The following is a 17494-nucleotide window of genomic DNA, read 5'->3' as shown; positions in this document are numbered from 1 at the left end:
CAATCAAATATAAGTCTAGAGTAAAGGCAAATGAACTAAAATGGCTCATTTGGGGAAAAAATGCTAACTAATAATTCAGGCACTAAAATTTCCTTATTCAGACCCTGGGTGTGTTTATATTTTAACAAAAATTGCTTATTTTGAGGAAAGAAAAGATTATTATCACCATTAAAACAAAGACTAATATAAATATCATTTATTTCTATTTTCTGGTGCTAAGTTAATATAAAATAATATCTATATTTTATCACTTAAAATACTACATTTTTTCTTTCTCTACAAAATGGGAAAAAAATCATTTTGTGTTTGCAATCAGAGGTATTATCTCTAATTGCATTTAGTTTGTATTTCTCATGGTGGTAAAATATTTTCTGTTCAGTTTAGAACAAAGGGGACCGTTTCCAGATTTATTTTCTGTGTGTATTTGACCAAACTACTACCTATGAACAACAACAACAACAACAACAAAAACCCTTTTCTTTCTAGATGAGTAAAACTAAGAACAGAATCTACTTACATTTATTTTTTCTGGGATCAGGATGCCATTATTATTGTTGTTATGTTAGGTAAAGGTATTTTAAAAATAGAAATTTTTAAGTGTATACTTTTGTGAGTTTTAAGGAAATTCCTTTATTAAAAGGAAGGCTCAAGATAGTAGATGTGCTCATTGTCTTCTACAGAAATAAAATTCAGATAACTCAGCAGGACACATTCAGACCTGTCCACTTCTCCAACCCATCTCCAGCTGCTCAGCATATTCCATCTTGTGTTTCAGCAGGACTAAACAGCTTGCAGTTCCTCCCAAATGCCATATCACATCGAAATTCCATAAAGTCTGTTTGATATTGTTTGCTTCTCTTTTTCTATCTGAGGAAATGTTCTTTACATTAATAATGCTTGTTCAATTTGTTCTTATATATTTATTAGTGCAATTACTTGGTACATGATAGTTTCCCCAGGTAGAATGTGACCTCTGTGTTAACAGAAAACCACTAAGTTTGATTTGCTCATCACTCTGACCCTGCACTTAGCACAGCGCCTGTCACATTATATGCACTCAGTAATTATTTGTCAAATGACCAAAGAGTTAAACAGTCTTTGCTACTCATCCTTTAGGTATGAGACAACGAAGAGTTTGAAATAAGATTGCTATTTGAAAATACAGCATATTTGTTGCCAGTCTCTGAGGAACGTTTTTGTTTTCAGTGTTTTACTTTTTCAAATAATTAAGATTGGCACACTATTTATCACCTATTATGTGCAAAGTATTGAACTAGGTTTGTAGAGATGTATAAGGATTCACTTCATCCTTTCTTTGAAAGAAATTACAATCCAATGTCCAAAATTAAAAATATAAAAAATACATAAGATAAAAGCTGAATTTGATTTATAGCCATGACACCTAAACCAGTAATTCATAATCCCCTTTAAAATTGAGTTTTGATTTGATTTTTCTTTGCCTAAAGACATTTTTTGGTACCTATTTGAAATGGTTCACTGTAAACAACTTAGAAATGTAATTTCCTTTCCACTTCATTCAATGAGTGAAAAATCCAGGACATGTACTTAAGGAGAGAACGGGAAATAGAGGCCCTAGCCAGGAGAGCTTCAGGAGATATTTAGCCTGATAACCGATGAACTTCCTTCCAAGTCAAATCCTTAAAATGGACTTCATGATCTTTGCACTCTTTACAGAATAAGAAGTCCAACCTTAGTCTTTGCCCCCATAGTGTCATATTCCCTGAACTGTTTTGACTTTTTTGCCTAAATATGCTTTCGGTGAAAATGAAAAGACATGTAGGTAGAATATGGTACGTGAAAACAAAGATGACATTTCACCTGCCTTTTCTACTCTGCTCTTCCCTGCAAATTTCCATGTGGAGATACGAACAGTAAGCAAAATTTGACAAGGACTTTACTGATTCCTTTTTACTGTTGAGTAGTGTCATTCAATAGCAAATATTTATTCCCTTTAAAGTTCTGTAACTGTAATATGTTTGGGGGATGTAAAATGGTACAAACAATAACCCCTCACTACAGGGAGCTTATATTGTTGTCTGCTGTAGACACTAGACTACTACATTGCTTTAAGATTTACACTTCTTGCACAATCCACTATTCTTTATACTTTGAATCAAACTTCTATTCTAAACTATGGGGCATATAAGGACCTATATAATCTAGTCTGTACTTAACCTCTTTAACATTATATTAGTTTCCTATTGCTACTGTTATAAATTATCACAAACTTTGTAGCTTAAAACAACAAAAATGTATGATCTCACAGTTCCATAGATAGAAGTCTAGGTTGGCTCAACTAGTTTCTCTGCTGTAGGTTTCACAGGGATGAAATCAAGGTGTCAGTTGAACTAAGCTCTTACTGGGAGGCTCTGGAAAGAATCTGCTTCAAAGCTCTTTCAGGCTATGGCCAAATTCAGGTACTTGTGGTTGCCAGCTGTCAGACAGGGCTGCCCTTAGTTGCTAGAAGCTGCCTACCTTCCCTGGCTTTTAGCCCTCTTTCATCTTCACATCCAGCAATGGCAAATTGAGTCCTCATTCTTTGAATCTTTCTGACTTTTCCTTTTTCTTCCTCTTAACTGGAGAAAATCCCTGCTTTTAAGGGTTCATGTGATTAGATTGAGCTCACACAGTTAATCTAGGATAATCTCCCTATAGTTAGGACAGTAACCCTAGTTACATTTGCAAAGTCTCTTTTGCCATACCACTTAACACAATCAGACGTTCTGGGGATTAGAGGATGGACATCTTTGAGACTATTATTCTGGCTATCGAAAACCTTAATTCTGGACACAGCCTATCTTTTCTTCTCACACTCAAACTCCCCATCATGGAAATTTCCCTTCATATATTCCAAATACCCAGTTAGGTTTAATAAACTTCTTACAGTCACAAGTATAAGTGCCTCTGTTTTCTTTTACTCACTGCTTTAGTCTGGGTATCTTCTATTTAGGCTTCTTTCAGGTCTCATCTAGATGTCACTTCTTCACAGAGTCCATGGTGCCTCTCCTGGATGCACGTATAGAACTCGGAGTCTTATCTAAGCAAAGGCATTATAATTGCCTTTAAAGTGGCTCCAACTTGTATAGGGGAAAGTATCTCAATCCAGCATCTACTGCAGTGCCCGAATTAAAATAAGCAGTTAAGAAATATGTGTTGAATGAATATATGCCTAACCACTGTAGTGTAACCACTGTATTTATTTGTTTCTTGAACCAGTCTTTAAGCTTTGTGTCTCTGATGCCTAGCACAGTGTTTGACACCTGCAGTGGTTCAATAAAAGTTTGCTGATTGATTGAGTGCTGCCAAAAGAACACTTATTTTCTGAGGGAATAATCAACTAGTAATCAACTGTTAACAATTGCTATGATTTCTAAAGAATACAGTTATAAATTATACAGTTTGAATGTTTCTTCAGGGGCCATGAATTTGAACTAAAAAAAAAAGATTTATAGGTTTAAGCTTCCACTTTATTATTAATTCTACTCTTAGGGTCAGGCCCCCAAAATTGTGCACATTTTATGGATGATTTTGTTGTTTGGTTACCCTCTTTATTTATACAATAAACCTTTAGTTATTCTACTTGAACTTAATTTTCACCAAAACAAGTAACTGATAGTAATGATAATCATTAAAAGTCATCCAAGTAGTACTTTTTTTAACCAGTATTTACTATATATGGCTTGTATCTACTTTCAAAATTGAAGATCCATATATTATGGATCTCCAGTGGCTGTGTGAACTTTGAATTAATAAATAGTATACTTTGTTAAGTATTTAGAATAACCGGATTTATGGGATATGTTTTCTGAGCCAGAACTCTATAACTGAATGGATCCACTATGTGCGACTTGACATTTTAACATAAGTAAAGCAAATCAACCAATCTAAAATCCATTTTATAAGGAAATGGGAATGCAAATTGTAAAGAAATAACTGAAATTAAAGCAAATATGTACCAAAATGGGCTTATTCATTTTAAAAAGGCACAGGTTATACTGAGATCCAGAGAGTGGAATTAATAACAATGACTGTGTTATCTTAAAGTCTTTGCCAATGCAGTCAGAAATTCTACTTTTAATTCCTGCTTGGTTTAGGAGTGGGAGATTGCTCATGCTTTCAATCTGACTCTTAGGGTCCTTAGAGATGTCTAGACCAGTTAAGTTTGGCCATTTTGTAGTCATTGCCTCTTGGAAAGGATATATTAGCAGAAAGGAAAGGGAAAAAGAAGTCTTTCAGGCTGTTCGGTTTCACTAGTCCAGTGGAGATTAGAAATAAAACAAAGAATAAACAAAAAAGTTAGGAGAAACCATGAGTTACACTAGAGTTTTCTCTCATCTAGACAAGGAAAAAAAATCCCTATCTGGGGTAAAGGAGGTGCAGCAAGAGACAAAGATGTTGGTGGCCTTGATGGCAGTTGACTGTGCTTTGCCCCTTGGGCAAATCTCTAAGAGATGGTCAAATGGCAGATGGATTTGTGGTTGTTGAGAGCAAAGAGTACCTGTTTCTCCATTTCTCTGAGTAGAACTTTCAGAGACGAGGGAATCCCAAGGAAGAAAATACTTCTATGATGAAGTAGATAGTAAGGGACTCAGCCTTCCAGAGTTTCCTTGGCCCCAGAATAGCCTGGAAGCATCATAATAATTCTACTTCAACTATAAAAGGCATGACAGTGAACTGAGGATCTCTGATTAGAGAGGTTCCATGACTGGAATAAGTGAAGTGAAGACAAGCATGAAGGAATGACTGTTATATTGGGTAAGAGTAATTTAAAGAAATGTTTTGGCCAATTGACACCAAATTCTGATGCATACCCCCATTATCTCCCCACTGTGACTTGACATAAATAAGGCCTATAAAGCCTTTGAAGCTTAGCAGCAACTCAGGAAATTTAGAGGGTGGATAACCAAATATACTGAGATTAACTTCTTACCAAACCAGTGGGAGAAAAATTAAAGTGACTTTCAACTGCAATCAGCCAATCAGCAGCTTCCTGTAATGTGCTTAATCTGTTGTGAGCGTGAGTTTGTGTATTGGGAGGATGGCATGGACTTAAGAAATGTAAGGTCTCTTCCCTTGTCCCTATGATACTCCCAGTGTCTTTGTTGTCACAAGATTAGCACATTTAAATAATGTGATTGGACCCTGTGGCCCAACAGTAATTTCTGTCTATTTAGAAAGGGTTAAAATCAGGCAATATGTTGGCACTGTATTTTGTTGTGCCTGACTCCACGGAAGTGCTGTAAAATGTGAGCTTTATCATTGTTGGTGGTGTTATTATTATGACTGTGATTGGCCTCATGCTTGGAACCCTTTAATGACTTCACATTTATTAGAATAAAATGTCAATTTATTATAATAGCCTCACATTTCTACATGATCTAGCCTTTTCCTTCTTCTGAAACTGCAGATTGGGCCATCATGCTATAGTTCAGTTGGCCTTAAAGGTTCTTGAACATGTTAAATTATTTTCACCCTCCTTTCCTTTGTAGCAATCTTTTCTTATGCCTGGAATACTTAAATACTTATTCCTAAATCCTTTCCATGTCTGACTCTGTCTCTTTTTCTTTTTTCAAAGCTCAGGCTAAATACTATCTGTCAGAGAGAGCTCCTCAGATGACTCAAATTGCTGTCCCTGTTTCCCTAATAGGGCTCTGCTGACTTCCTTTATAGCATTTCCACAGTGTATCACTATGTTAGCCATATGGTCACTTGTAAACTTACAGTATTTCCCCTGATCTGAAAGTCTCTTGAGAGCTGGGTTAACCCAATGCCTAGGACAATGTCTGACACTTTGTGGGCTCCTAATATTTGTTGAATGAATAAATAAATAAGAAAAAGAGACAAGATAGGTATAAGAAGATAATGAATGGAGAAAGAAAGAAAACTACTGCCTTACGGTATGACATGAGACAGAAATGAGGAAGTAGAGGTTTTCAGCTCTATACAGGTATGTTGTCTTTTTCGTGTTGGCATCCAAAACACTATACATGGTGGGTTGAGGGCTCAGTAAAGATTTGTAGAGGTAATGAATGAATGAATAAGTGAATGAACAACTGTATAGATATTTTGTCTCTGTCTAAAGCAAACACAATTTGAAAAAATCAGGTGATTTTCAAGAAGAAACCCTGAGAAACTAATAGTAGATGGATTCAGAATAGCAGGCCCCATGATAATGCCTGAAGCAATTTGCACCATTATTTGAAGCTATGAGGGAGAAATGGGTTCAGTTCCAATGACAAATAGAAAAAACCACATTACATGTATTGGTGAGTTGGGGGATATTTCCATCTAAATGTAGATTTTCATTTTCTGCTTAATCTATTTCGTATTGTGATTGTGCCTAGATAAAGAAATATATATTTGAATTGCACTGTTTTTGAGAAAACTAAAACTTTTGAAGAGTTTTTTTTGTGTGTCAATTTAAGGGCAGTTTCAGCATCATTTATCTCCAAATAACACTAAAAAATGGAAAAACTTACTGAGGTTGTATTTGAAATGTTAGCTTTTGTTCTCACTTGGTCTCTCTGTTTCAGCCCAACATGGAGAATTCTAACTGGCATTTAGACAAGATATCCTTAAGATTTTTTGGTCTCCTGGGTTATAATTTCTTCCAGCTGACTAGTATTACTAGCTGCAGATAAATTGGTATCAGCTTGTGAAAGCATTCCTTGATTTGTTTTTGCCTTTCCATATGAGTAAAAGGAATTTTTTAAAGATGAGTGAAGTAAATCCTAAGACATATCTTGTGGACAAACTAGTATTAGTTTGCAGATCACACAAATAGACAGCGGTGGTTACTTTCTAGGGTTCTTACTTGTGCCTTAGCCTAAACCTCCTCTCCTCCTCCAACCAGAGACTGAGGGAATCTTATCACACTCGATATCCCAATGGCCTGGAAATTCCATATCCCAAAGACATGGGGTACAAGGTAACCAAAGAGAATTTTATGAAAATAAAAGCAAAATCCACAAATAGCACCTATTCTGAACCAGAGTGTTAGGTTTTAAACTATATTGCCCCAAAACAGTATTTCTCAATGGCATCACAAATCCCAAGATATTTTCTACCTGGTCCTCCATTTTCAGACCAAGTTATCTTTTCCTTATCTCTCTGGGAAAATCTTTAACTTTCATGTAGGACCCTAGATATTAGCAAGGGGAGCCTAGAAGTTCTGTTGCTGTACAAACCTTAGGAATACAATACTTTTTATTAAAATATGCTAGCTCTAGTTTCTTCTCTTAGAATTTATCCTAATTGTTTATAGTTAGTTGCTTCTGAAAGCCAGAGGCTTGCCTGGAAGACCCATGCCTATGTCCATTATTGAAACTTTGATCCACTATGGTAAAAAAGAATATATAATAATGTTAAACCAAAGCAACACCTGATGAGCAGGTCTTCATAAGGGCTGGGGGTGAGGGAGACAATATGTGGTTTAGTTTTGACCTAAACATAAAAGATCTTCACTTCTCGTATAACTAAAAAAGCTCTAGTATCAGTGGCCTTCTAGAAGTCAGAAAGAGATAGCCAACAAAGCCAAAAGGAAAAGAAAAGAAAAGAAAAAAAAAAAAGACTGCAGAAAGAGAAGTTGTGCACAATTAATAACTATGGATCCTGAATGAATAATACATAATAGTTAACTTCTGGCAGCTACAAACAGAGGCAGAATGCTTTGCAAGGGGTTATAAATGTCTTGTATGAAAGGAGAAATCATTTCAAAAGAGGGCATCTTGTGGCAAGAAAAGTGTGTAATGTAGGAAGACCAGCTGAACACAAGAACCTAGCCATGTTTGGATAAAGCCAGCCAACAATTGATGATCCCCTATCAAATCCTGCTCACAGGGTTCTAAAAAGTTTGAATATATATTTTTTATGTGGAACTAGTATTCCTGGTTTGTGATAGTATGTTCTACTGTCACATATTCTTAATGTTATCTGCATGGTCCCTATATGCATTCAAACTTTGACACCAGAACTATTTTCATCTGATATTAGAGGAGAAACAGTATGCTTATGTCAAAGCACCACTGATATACTTTGTAATTTGTTTTATGTAATGATGCATAGATCACCATATTAATAGTGAATGGTATATAGTTCTCATTACATAGACATTTTCAATACATGTTTCTGCTGCTTTATAAAGTCTCCAATTAAAACTCTTTTTCAGGCATTGTTATAAATAACTATTTGAATTGGGTGGACCTCAATGAACATGGCATTTGAAATAGCTTCAAACAATCAAACAATCCTCCATCAAAATAAATCATCTCAGCTATGATTTCTGTAGGCTTCATTATCCTGGAAATTATAGTAATTGTGGCTCTCTTCTACCTTCTTCCCTATCTCTGCCCCCCACCCCCATTTTTTTGTGTTTAAGCTTTTGCCCTGAGCTGACTTTCACCAGCATTGAAACCTCTCCTCAACTCTGGTGATCCAACTACCTCTCTCAACAGGGTAAGCATTTCCTGCTCAAGGATGACTTGTTCAAAGACTAACAATTTACTCCAATTGTTTCTACCCCAATTGTCTCATGAGTTACTGAGTTCAATAAATCAACCACATTTCTTTGTGAAACTGCCTCCTAGGAGAATATACAAACGTAAATACATCTTTATTTTTATATTTCTCCCTCCACAAACACTCTTTAGGGAGAAATATAACTATTGAGAGCTTATTTTCCAGACGCTTTATCTTAGTTAACTCTTACAATAGTACGATCAATAGGGTATTTTTATTTTTTATAATTTTATAATTGATGAAGCTTAGGTTCAGTGTCAGTACTTCTCCAGGCCACCCAGATAATGAGTAGCTGAGCCAGGATATAAATGTCTAAGGCCATTCTTTTTCTATTTCATCACTCTGTTCTATTTCCTGTGATCTCTGGAAGACAAGGTAAGGTTCAAATTTTCTTTATAGTGGGAAATCAGTAAACACTCTATGTTTAGCATTTTTATTTTTCAAACAAACAAAAACTATTCTAATTTTTTAGTGTCATTAATTCAAATGGAGGAGAGTAGAGATATTTTCATGTTTTGGATGACTTCAATTTTAATAGAGGATGAAATCAGAATCCATGTTTGTTAAAGAAGAGAAATGACCCTGTACTGAGTTATACATAAAACATAATTTGGAGTGGAAAACCCTCATCATGTCTCTGAGATTTGTCTTGTCAATCAACAGCTTTAAGATTGTTCATCCTGTCACTTTGAAGGTATCAAAGCTTGTTTGATAGAAATGCTTTCTCTTGAGGAAAAATGACACATAATTGTCTTCTTTGTTCCTGTAAACAAGTCATCTTTTACCTAGGCAAAGTATTGCAATATCTTAATTGAAAAATAACAAAGGCAGAGTTGACCTTTAAATGTTTATGAATTTTACATTGAGAAGAGTATTAGAGTATCTCTATGTAGTTATTCTGCTGATATTCTTTTGAAGACTAGATTTCTTGATTCTAAAATAGAAGCAAAATTATATTTGATTTATATTAGTTTTCTTTACCATTTAAAAATATGTTAAAATTTGAAAAGATGTAGTTCTAGTTCTCTTGATTGTTATTTGTATAATGCTTGAATTAGGTAAAAGTTCATTGTAAAATAATTTAATTATATAATTACACTTCAGAGCCTGAAGGGGAAGAATAGAATATACCATTCAAGATCAAGAGCCTAAAAGTCACTCTAACTTACATTTGTGAACAGCAGATTTTCATGTCATGCTAAATATTTATCTTCAATCTGCAGCTTTGTGTCATATATTGAACAGGGTTACAGATATAGTCTTTCAGCAATTCAGTCCCTGTAAAAATCTTCCCATTATTACATAATAGCCAAGATGCTGGGAAAAAAACAACAAACAACTTTTAAAATACAAGTCTGTGCCTGAAGAAAGTAAGGAAAACCTCAGAGATAGAAAAAGAAATGGGAAACTACAAAACAGATTGATAATTACAAACTAATACCTGGCTAACCTAAGAACATTTGGCTATATGCCAGGAATTTACTTGTGATCTTTGAAGGGCATATGAAAGAAAGTCTTGGACACATGCAGTTGAGGGGTACATACTTAAAGCTGTTTACAGCCAAAGGCTTTAGTGAAATTAGAAAAATATCTGCCAAATAACAAAGGGAGATAATAGAAATTTGTCTTTGTCAGACTTGGCTCTAGGTGGAGGAAAAAAAACATTCTTTAAAGCATAACAACAGCCTTGCCCTCATGTAAGTATAATATATCAAAATGTATAGGACATGGCTACATTTTTTAAATTTAAAGTCTTTAATGCATGTTTAGTACATATTCAAACAGTTAGTAAGGTTGAATATTAGAACAACTATTTCTGAAGAAAAAGAAAGCAAATAAAGACAGCATCAGAAATTAGTAGATTACCAACAAAATAGAATCAACTAAGACAATTAAAACAAATTAACAAAATATCCAAACATTAGATGAAAGATCATTAAAAGAAGTAATAGATATACTGATATTGAAAAAGTCATCATAGCTACAGGCATCACAGATATTAAAAATTAGGAAATATTGTGAACAACTCTGTCAGTAAATTTGAAAGCAGATTAAATAGACATTTCCTAGAAAAAGTTATCAAAACTAATTCAAGAAAAAATACAAACTTTGCATAATTCTTTAGGTAGTGAAATTGAATCATTGGTTATAATCCATTCACAAAGGAATAGCTCCAGATAATTCCATTCTTACACAAACTGTCTCAGAGATAAGTGAAGCAAAACCTTTCTCAAATTATTTTATGATGCTAGATAACTTAGCAAAATCATACATGAACAGTGTAAAATTAAAGTTTTATAAGCAGAATTTCATTTGAAAACATAGATATAAATATCCTTTACAAAATGCTGTAATCCGAACCCATAAATGTGATTATAAAACTGATTATTGTGGATTTACTTAGTAATATGAGAATGGTCTAGCATATGAAATTCTGGGTAATTTACATTGATAACATTTACATAAGTAGTGATTTAAATGTGGATAAAGGCAAAGATATTATCACCCCTTTTTATTTTCACTATCATACTTATTCAAGCCAGCATACTAGACAAGGAAAAAAATGTCTGAGAATAAGAAAGAAGAAATCAAACCTGTCTCAGTACTTACTTACTACATAGTAATCCCAGGAGAAGCTCTAGTACAATTTTTGTACTTGATTAAAACCTCAGGAAATTTGCTTATATAAGATCGAAACACACACACACATACACAATCTAATTATATCCATGTATTCTAGAAGCCTTTTCTTATAAAACGTAGTTTTAAATAGTATTTAAAATAACAACAAAATAAAGAATACATAGAAATATATTTAACAAAAGTGATTTTTACAGAGAAAATGCAAAATTATATTGTAAAATGATAGGTAAGTAAATGAAAGTTATATTCATCTTCATTAATAGAAAAACTCACTCTAGTAAAGATGCCAGTTTTCCCCAAATTGAACTATATTTTAAATGTAATTAAAATAAAATGTCAAAATTAGAGCCTTGCAAATTTCGTTGTTTGCTATGAGACAATATGGGAACACCAACAACCAAGTATGAATGCCCAACCAATTGGGCAATTCATAGAACAGGAAACAGGAGGTGCAAAAATATATGAAAAGAGTTCAACCTCATTAATAATTATAGAAATACAATCTATAGCCACATTGAATTCCCATAAGGTTAATATATTGATAAAAATTTCAGCAGCATAATAGTACATGCTCCACAAACATGGTAAGCAATTAGAATTCTTATACACTCCTGAGTTAGTATAAATTAGTTCATCTACCTTGGAGAACAATCTGACTATATCCAGGAGGTTGATAATACACTTTGCCTATAATTTAGTAATTCTACTACCAGGCACATATACAATAATGCTATATTAATGTTATTTGTAATAGCCACATACTAGAAATAATCTAAATGTTTATAAACTTAGGAATACATAACTTTGGTATAGTCATAAAATAGAATATTAAATAGCAAAGCATAAACAAGAACTAAATATATCAATATTGATAAATCTTTCAAACATAGTGTTAAGGGGGAAATAAATCTTCAGAGTACAATTCCATTTATAGAATGTTTTCAAATCAAATAAGCTAAACAATACTATATATTGTTTAAGAATGGGTCGATATTAAATAAATGTGTAAAGAAATGCATAAAAATGACAAACAGCACATTCAACAAAGAGTGATAGGAGGGGAAAAGGATGCTATTTGGAAGAGGTGTGTAGGGGCCTTCAACTCTATTGGTAATGTTTTATTTTGTAAATGGTGTGGTAAGTTCGTGGATGTATATTGTACTAGTCTTTGCATTTTTTATATGTCTTTAGTGTTTCTTCATACATGTTTTATAGTATAGGAAGATGTGTAGAAGAAAGGAGAATGGAAAAAGGAAGGAAGTATGGAAGGGAGAAGGAAGGGAGGGGCAAAGATAGAAGGAAAAGAGGTTATAGAGCTAGGAAGAACACATGACGTCACACTGCTGCTCAGGTTCTGGTGCCAGTTAGATTGTCTTTAAATCCAAACTCAAATATTTAGTAGCAGTGTGATCTTGGACAATTTACTGAACTTCTCAAAACCTTGTTCTCTCAACTCTAAATATGATAATTATGTTACCTACTGCCACCACTTAAGTCATGTTTCCCTTTCTTGGCTCTTTTCACTTGGTAATTGTTACAGAGTAATTTTTAATCTGTAAGGTGTTTTGATGTAATTACTTGATCCATACTTGAGAGGTGGGCAGGAAATTTATCCTAGAAGTTTAGAGACTTGTCTAAAGTCCACAGCCTGTGAGGATAAGAAAAGGACCTTGAAACCAGTCTCTTTCCAGCCTACCATGACTGTCACCCTTTGGAGTGATGACTTCCATGTGGATAGAAACTGTTTCTTATTCTGTTTTGTATTCACCATTACATCTTCCTTAGAACTCTTCAAGGAGTGTTTACCCTGCCAAAATAGAAATTGGTTGAGAAAAATAGCATTAACTCACTTTGTACCAGTAATTACTAAGACTTTTGAAGTAAGAGTGAAAATGGTAAAGTAAAATTGTGCAACACTTTTTTATTGTGGCAGAGGTTTGAGTTTTAACAACATGGATAAGAAAAAAAGAAGAGCTTCCTCAAACCTCAGCTTACACAGCTACATCATATACTTCTATTTCTCACATCTGTGGGATATATTGCTCTTTCAAACCAGGAAAAATAGGCTTGGAAATCATTACTGATGATTCAGAAATATAAAGGCAAGAATTAAAATATTGATTTGGGCAACGAGAGAGAAACTAACCATGGTGTGAATACAAGAACAAGTCAAATTAGACTTTGGATTAACACAAAGATTGCTTTCCCAATGCAAAAAAAAAAAAGATCAGATCTTCTAAATGATGTATGGAATCTCTCAGAAAGGATAGATGCCTCGCAGTTCTAAAATGGACTCAGGTGCAGGTTTCTAAGGCTTGCATTCTTAAGTGGTCAAAGGGGCTTTTTTGTTATTGGTGAAAAATAGCTACCAAGACAATGCCCTCACCTTCCAAATAACCAACTTGTGATAACAAAATCTGAGAAGTAGGGTCAGGTCTGAGGACTTGAAAGATGAATGATTATCCCCTAAGTGACAAACAAAAATATTCTTTAGGAAGACAGGGATCAAGATTGAGAGGCTATGGAGGCAGGACACAGCAAGGATAAGAGCCACATCGTGTGGATGGTTTTCCACGTGATGGAGGAGAATCTATCTGCAGATGTTTTCTCAATTTCATTACCTCACACTAGCACTAGTAAAGCAGAGTGTAAACAAACCATTAAGTATGTGTTGATCCATATTTTTACATTTCATATTCATAGTTGGTGATACACTCATGGCTGTATGTAAGTATAGAAAACTGAGAATTGTGTAGTATTTTTTCCATGCAGTGCATGTAATGCATACTCTAAATACACATGATAATGTTATAAAATGTTCAGAGCCCACTGTAGCCTACTCTAGGGACTGCAAATATTGGTATAGTAATTGGGATTTCTGATAGAAATTATTAAAAATCAAGTATTGCAGACTTGGAAATACTTTTGTTATACAGAGATTTCTGTTGTAATGGCATATGTTCACATTGAATTTGATCTGGATGATGAGAAATAGCTTCTCTAAAGCCATAACCTGAATCCAAACATTGAAGAAGACAATCTAATTTTCTCATATTGAGGGGAAGGCAATGATTTATCTTCACTCTTCACTGTGGAGAGCTCAAATCTCAAATGAATGAGAACTTCCATAGAGAATGGTTTGATAGGGAGTCATGGTTCTGTTCTGCCATGTTAAATGTCTGGTTCCTGAGGGAGATACCTACCTTATCGGCTTTGGAAAACATCAGATATCTATAAGTGGGTCTAGACCTGCTGGCTGGGTCCTAAAACTTTCATTTATTTTTTCACTTGGGAAATGCAGTATTAATGTAATTTCAGACTACATGGAACAACTGAAATAGAATATGATGGTTTAGCCTGTATACCTTTGTGTTGCTATTCAGTGATATTTCTTTCCTCTAACTCTAGTCTCATCCTCCTGTTGCTACTCAGCAAGGTATAATACTGAGTAGAAACCATTAATCAAAATGTAAATGTGGAGATATCATTTTGTAGTGGAAAAAATATTATGGGAAGCATTTTTCTTAATTAACAAGTAAGGAATCTGAGTGTCAGAAGAGTAAAGAAATTTGTTCTTTGTAGAAATTTTGGAAAATGTATTTTTATAAGGAAAAATCACATATAATTTTACTACACAGAGCTAGCCTCCATTAACATCTTGAAATTTTTTTTCTTTTTAGCTTTAGGAAAATAGCCTCTTTTAACACTAATCTACTTTTTTAAAAACTTGAATTCATAATTAACACAATGAGCATTTCTTATTGTTCTTTCAAAATAGGACTTTCATAATTTAATAGTGTTCTTCATAAATGTACAGCAATTTACCTCGTCATTTTTTCTTGCAAATGTAGCTACTTTCCACATTCTATTCTGCTGTGATAAATGCCTTTTTATAAAAATCTTGGATATCTCTGAATATTTCCTTAGATAAATTTTGTAGTGTACCACTGAAGTTAAGTACAAAAACATTTCTAAATATCACTGATACAATATTTTATTCACTGATTTAAACATCTTTATTATTGTATTTATTATTCATTAATTTATTATTTCTTTTGAAAGATATTTATGAAATCTTTTCATGTGTAAGATACTGTGCCCTGTGTTTGAAAATGACTCCTGAATAAGACTCTTTCTCTTAAAACAAGGAATTTACATTCTTGTGGGGAGACATATGAGGAAACAGACAACTACAATTCAGAGAGGTAAGGGCCATGCTCTAAGAGCAAATGGGTAAATATAAATTCTACAGTTGGATTGGAATATGGAATCAGAGAAATTGATTTCTCAATTGATTTCTCTGGTCACAGAGAAAGCTTAAGGAATATTCAAGGACCAGATCATTCAGGATTTTTTGAGCCTTGTTAAAAAATATGTACTTGAAACCATGGGCAAGAATTAGCCAGTGAAGGATTTTGAAGAGGAAAATAACTTGGTTACAATTTGTGTTTGAGGAATATCTCTTTGGCTGCTGTATGGAAATAGATTACAGAGGTTTAAGTCCACAAATAATGCAACCATTCAGAAGTTTATTTACTCAACATTTATTCAATTAATTTTAATTGAGCCAAAGAATATGCTGCTAAACATCCTATAATGCACAGGACAGCTCTCCACAACAAAATATGATCCAATTCAAAATGTCATTAGAGCTGCTGTTGAGAAATAATACACCTTCTTCCAGTTAGCTGATCAAATGCTAATCTAGGTACTAATTTGAAGAGATATTGACGATGTAGTTAAGGTGGCAAATCAGTTAACCTTAAAAAAGGATGATTATTCTCAGTATGCCTGACATCATGATGCGAGCCCTGAAAAGGAACTGGGATTTTCCTGGTGAAAAACATTCAAAGTGTGAGAGGAATTTAATGTGAGAGAGATTCTCTTTTGCTGATTTTGGAGGTTGAGAGGGCACTGTGGCAAGGAATGAAGATAACCTATTGGTGTTTAGAGTGATCTTCAGTCAATAGCCAGCAAGGAAACAGAGACTTCAGTCTTAACAACCACAAGGAACTAAATTCTGCCACAACCACAGGAGCTTGGTAGAAGACCACAACCTCCAGAAGAGAATGCAGCCTGCCTAACATCTTGATTTTAGCTTCATGAGATCCTGACCAGAAAACCCAGTCATACCATGCCCAGACTTCTGACCTACAGTCTGAGCTAATAAATGGGTATTTATTTTAAGCCGCTAAGTTTATGTAATATGCTATGCAGAAATAGAAAACTGATACAGATTTTGGTAACTGGAAGTGAGATGCTGCTATAACAAATACTTAAAATGTGAGGGCAACTTTAGAACCAGATAGTGAGTGTACATTTTAGGAATTATGAAGACCATGATTAAAAATGCCTAGAATACCTTGAATGACTAATAGTAGAAATATGGCATTAATGATACTATCAGTGTGGATATAAAAGAAAGAGAAGAATGTTACAGAGAAAGCCTAAATTTCCCTAGAGAGGCCTGATCCTCCTTGGACAGACTATTAGTAGATATCTAGACTTTAGGATGCTGCTGGTGAGTGCTCAGAAGAAAGTGAGGAACATGTTATGGGTATCTGGAGGAACATGATCCTTATACAATAGTAGAAATAGCAAAATTGTGTTCTGCAGTTATATGTAAAGCAGAACCTGTAGGTGATAAACATATGTATTGCTAAGGAAATTTTTGAGCAAAGTGTCAAAAATTCAGCCTGGTGTCTTGCTATTTATAGTAACATGTCAGAGGAGAGAGATAAACTGAGGGAAGAACTATTCAACGGCAACAACAAAAAACCCAGAACTGGATGATTTCGAAAATTCTCAATCTGCCCACATAGTAAAAGATGCAAAAAGTCATAAATGGCTGCCAAAAATAGAGAGCATAGAGAAAAGGCTAAGTATGTGATGGTACAACTCTTTGCTAAAACCATAAAAAGATCGAAAGGTTTTCATCACACATAGGCTCTTTTGAGAGATCAAGAGTGTGCCTTATAGATCTTTTCAACCAAACAAAGGACCTCTAAAAGGCCTAAAGGCATTGTTCCTCAGCTTTTTCAGCAGGAGGACAAGGCAGAGAAAGGATTATTTTGCAAAGATATAGGGACTTAGCTTTTGTAGGCTTTTGTATAATGAAATAAACCCTGACATAATCCACAAAAGGCCCACAGAGTTCTTGAGAAATTTACATTAGCAGAAATGCTGTCAACTTATACTAAAAAGGACAGAGAAAATACAACATGAAAGAAGGCTATTAACTACTAGAGGTCTACTGATAGAAAGCAGACTGATGAACTACACAACTACACTATGTGCTACCTTTCAAGACAAA

Source organism: Dasypus novemcinctus, chromosome 11 (genome assembly GCF_030445035.2).
Source record: "Dasypus novemcinctus isolate mDasNov1 chromosome 11, mDasNov1.1.hap2, whole genome shotgun sequence".
NCBI classification, from domain to species: domain Eukaryota; kingdom Metazoa; phylum Chordata; class Mammalia; order Cingulata; family Dasypodidae; genus Dasypus; species Dasypus novemcinctus.
The sequence above is the reverse complement of the archived record's forward strand: the minus strand, read 5'-3'. Positions refer to the sequence as shown.